This window comes from Carya illinoinensis, chromosome 14 (assembly GCF_018687715.1).
Source record: "Carya illinoinensis cultivar Pawnee chromosome 14, C.illinoinensisPawnee_v1, whole genome shotgun sequence".
Taxonomy (NCBI): domain Eukaryota; kingdom Viridiplantae; phylum Streptophyta; class Magnoliopsida; order Fagales; family Juglandaceae; genus Carya; species Carya illinoinensis.
In genome coordinates, this window is record NC_056765.1 from 13,021,288 (window position 1) to 13,025,803 (window position 4,516).

At 43.2% G+C, this 4,516-nt stretch overlaps 1 non-coding gene across 1 annotated transcript; it reads left to right on the forward strand.

The window, feature by feature from the left end:
* The first annotated feature begins 793 nt into the window (after positions 1-793).
* Positions 794-898, forward strand: LOC122295291. The gene has a single exon (XR_006237949.1). It is a non-coding gene; the product is annotated as a small nucleolar RNA R71 (small nucleolar RNA).
* The last annotated feature ends 3,618 nt before the right edge of the window (positions 899-4,516 follow it).

Sequence of the window (4,516 nt, forward strand, 5' to 3'; positions counted from 1 at the left end):
GGATTTGCTCTCCTTTAATGGTGACCTCTCAATTTCTTTTCCAATCCTAAGTGTGATGGCCTTGCATTGTTCCTTTGGATTCACTTAAGTGTTGCTAGGAAAAGCTCCTCTTTGTTGGGCATTGATGGTAGTGGCTAGTTGCCCAATTTGCACTTCAATATTCTTTATAGCAGCTCCCATATTACTACAATGAGTCTCAATGTTATCCAACTGTGAATCAGTCTTTTTAAATCTTGCATTGGTCTCCTGAACAAAGGAAACCATGGCATCCTCAAGTGACATCTTCTTCTCGCTTAGTTGGCTATCAAATCCTAGAGGATGTTGAGGTTGCAACACATTCTTTATATTTCCATATGACAAATTCTCATGATTTCGAAGCCTTGGATGATAGTAATTTGGCATAGGATTACCACGATAGTTGTAGTTCCGATTGTTGACATATTGAACTTGTTCTTGACTCGCCTCATTGCTTGGAACTATCATACTTGTAGATGCAACATATTCTGTACTTTGTGGTATCCTTTGTGTTGTCAAGGCTGAAATCTGATGAGATAGAGTAGCTACTTGAGCGGAAAGGACTGCTATCGGCTCCAAGTCATGAATTCCAGCAACCTTCTTAGCCAAAGTCCTCTCAGTTGACCATTGATAGTTGTTTGAGGCCATTTCTTCCAGAAGTGCAGTAGCACCTTCAGCTGTCTTCGACATCAAAGTGCCACCAGAAGCAGCATCAACTATAGTTCGAGTTTGGCCATTTAACTCATTATAGAACATCTGAACTTGCAACCAATCTGGCAATCCATGTTGCGGGCAACGTCGAACCAAGTCTTTATACCTCTCCCATGCTTCATAGAGTGACTCAATCATTTTGCTTGAACTGATCAATCTCACTCCTGAGTTGGGCTGTTTTTGCAGGAGGAAAGAATTTAGCAAGAAACCTCTCAGCCATGTCCTGCCAACTAATGATGCTTCCCGGTTGTAGAGATTGTAGCCAACCTCTAGCCTTGTCCCTAAAAAAAAAAGGAAACAATCTCAGTCTAATGATGTCTTCAGTAACACCATTGATCTTCACAGTGTCGCAAATCTCCAAGAACATTGCCAAATGAATATTGGGATCATCCAGTGGCGATCCGCTGAATTGAGCCTACTGCACCATGCTAATCAAAGCTGGTTTGAGCTCAAAGTTGTTGGCATTGATAGTCTGGCTCATTATGCTCGATTAATTTTCATTCACAACTGGTCGTACATAGTCCTTCAAGGTGCGTGGTAATGCCTCACGTTCTTCTTCAGCCATGGCTAGTATCTTATTTCTTCTTAGTGATCTAAGAGTTCTTTCAATCTCCGGATCAACAGGAATAATATCACGAGATCTAGCACGGCGCATCCAACGTCAAAAACACACCTGTAGAACAAATTAAAACAAAATTCTAAATTAAAACCAAGATTACTTTGTATCGATATTGACAAAAAGAATAAGAATAAACCAATCCCCGGCAACGGCGCCAAAAACTTGATCGGTGTAAAACTGCAAGTGCACAGTATTGTAGTTTTATAGTAAAGTAATAAGAAGAGTATCGTCCTGAGGGATTGGTACCTTACGTTTGCCAAATACCAAAATTATACTAAACTTGATTTTATCTAGAGGAATCACTAAGATTTTTGTAGTTGCAATTTAAACTAAAATCGACTCAAAGAGAAATATGCAAAGGAAATAAAATTGATGTTCGAAGATCAACTTAATGGGGAAGAAAACTTCTAGGAAATCGATTTCACCTAATTCTTCACTATGCTTTTCTCATCCAGCTAACTTAAATTAAATCTCTTTTGTCTATTAGCAAATCTCTAATTCATCCAAAAGCCTCTTTCGATAGTCAATTGGAATTGACTCTTGGTTATCAATTCATACAAGAATATGCAAATTCAATAATCAAGAACGCAATAAGACCAAAGATTTAATTACTACATAGGTTCATACAAGTCTTTCAATCTCTATACTTACCTATGCTGAAATATCCAAGATCTACCCTATGATTCCCTCTTTCGATAGCAAATCACAAGATTAATTATCATCTAATCAATGGCCAGTTAATTAGAAGCAATAAACTCAGAATAAATCAGATAAACGAAGAGAGAATTGCATTAAATTAGCATAGACAAACAAGCATAGTTCAAAAATAGGTTACATCGTTTTCCTAGAATAAAGTAAATTTAGCTCATGCTAGAAATGAAATTCAACATAAATGAATTCACCATAATTGTTTTGAGAAGATTGGAAGAAAATAAACACTGAAAAATCCTCCTTGCAGCCGCAACTCGTCTTCAAAAGCTCAAGGGAACGATTCAACGCTTTTCTCCCGTCCGTGCTCGTGTATGATTCCAACGTACGTGCAATAATTGGAATTCCCTCTCGAAAACAGATGATTTGAATCCCTCTAGCTATGTTTTTCTATCCCAAAAAGTGTTCTCCAGTCAAAAGGTTCGGCCATAGAGTAAAAAATGCCTTTTATATGGTGTGACGGGCGGAAAACCTTAAATCTGTCAAAATACGATATTCGCTCGAGCGGGGTGTCGAGTGCACGTCGAGCGTTCGACTTTGCCTAATTTCGCTCGAGTGGCCAATGTCTCCGCTCGAGCGAACCTTGTTTTCCAGCAACCCGCTCGAGCTCCCTGTCGAGCGGAAGTCGAGCGTTTGAATCTGCCTGAATTCGCTCGAGCGGCCAAAAGCCTCCACTCTAGCGATCTTGCAAAATCTGCAATACGAAATTTTGCAAGTCATCAGAGGGTGAACGGGGTTTCCCCTATCGGTGTTCTCATTGTAACTTGATATGCCTAAAGTATCGCCAGGAGTTCCTCCGCCCAGGCTCCCTTCTGGTCATTGAGCATCTTCTTTAGTATCCTCAACAGAGTTTTGTTGGTCCCCTCCACTTGTCCGTTGGACTGAGGGTGCCCCTAGGAGGAATGCTGGAACCTGATTCCTAAGTCTTGGCACCAGTCCCAATAATGGTCAAAGTCGAACTACCTCCCAATGTCTGAAATATGTTGCGGGGATGCCGAATCTGCAGACGACGTTCTTCAACAAGAAGTGGGTAATTTTACTCGTTGTGATTATTGCCAGCGCTTCAGCCTTTACCCACTTTATGAAGTAGTCTATCGCAACTACCAAAAACTTCACCCCCCTTTGCCTGGGGGGAGGGGGCCCACCAGGTCGACCCCCCATTGGGCGAAGGGCCAAGGTGAGGTGATCAACATTAGCTTCTCTGGTGGGCGATGGGGCACCCTAAAGTGCTCCTGGCATTTTTTGCATATCTGCACTTATTCCTCGACATCCTTCAAGGGGCGCGCCCAGTAGTATCCCGCCTACATTGCTTTGCCTACTAGTACCCTTCCTCCAAAGTGGTCATCGCAAATTCCCTCGTGTATATCTATTAACATATGTTGGCCATGTTCGTTCGAGATGCACCTCAAGAGGGGCATTCTGTATCCTCCCCAATATAGGATGCCATCAACTATGGTGTATCTAGCCGCTTGACGCCTGACCTTCCTGACTCCTCGTCCATCGAGTAATTCGTTGGCATCTAGATACCTAATAATGTCTGCAACCCATTCTAGTGCTCCTGGCTTGATTCCTATCACCTCGATTCCTGTGGCAAGTATCTCGGCAGTCCTTAAAACTGTTGATTCTGGGAGAGGGCACTTTCCTTCCATGGTACCATTCTTGCCAACCTGTCTATCTTGTGATTATCGGCTCTAAGGACTTGCTATATCTGAAAAAACTTGAATCAAGTGCGTTCAGCCTCTATTAGCATTAAGTACTTTTTCACCTTCTCACTTTTTGCTGAGAATTCCCCTCGCACCTAGCTAACCACCACATAGAAGTAAGCCCGAACCTCTACCTCCTCCACACCTAGGGACTTGGCAATCGTTGAGCCGATGAACAACACTTCGTACTCTGCCTAATTGTTTGTAGTTTTAAATACCAGCTTAATAGCATAGTCATGCTCCTCGCCCTTGTCCGTAATGATATGCACTCCCACTCCCCCTCTAGCACGGCAAGACGAGCTGTCGACAAAAACTTGCCAGGGTTTCATGGGTTGTGCATGGGCAGCTTCCTCAAGGAAGCCTGTGAGTTCCATAATGAAATTTGCCAGCACCTATCACTTTATCGAGGTGCATAGGGCATACCCGATGTCGAACTCACTTAGTTTCACAGCCCAGTTCATGGCCCGAAGCATCCAGTCTTTGTAGGATCTTCCTCAAGGGGGTCACAATGAGGAATTTGACCGAGTGGGCTTGGAAATAAGGTCGGAGCTTCCGAGTGGTTACTACCAAAGCGAAGGCGAGCTGTTCTATGCGGGGGTACCTGGCCTCTACCCCTCTAAAGGCTCTACTAGGGTAGTATACTAGCCAGTGAATCCCGATGTTGTCTTGTACCAGGGCAGATGAGGCTGCCTGCGGGAGACAGACAAGTACAAAATTAAGACCTCCCCGTATCTGGGCTGAGCAACGGGGGGCTGGTGAG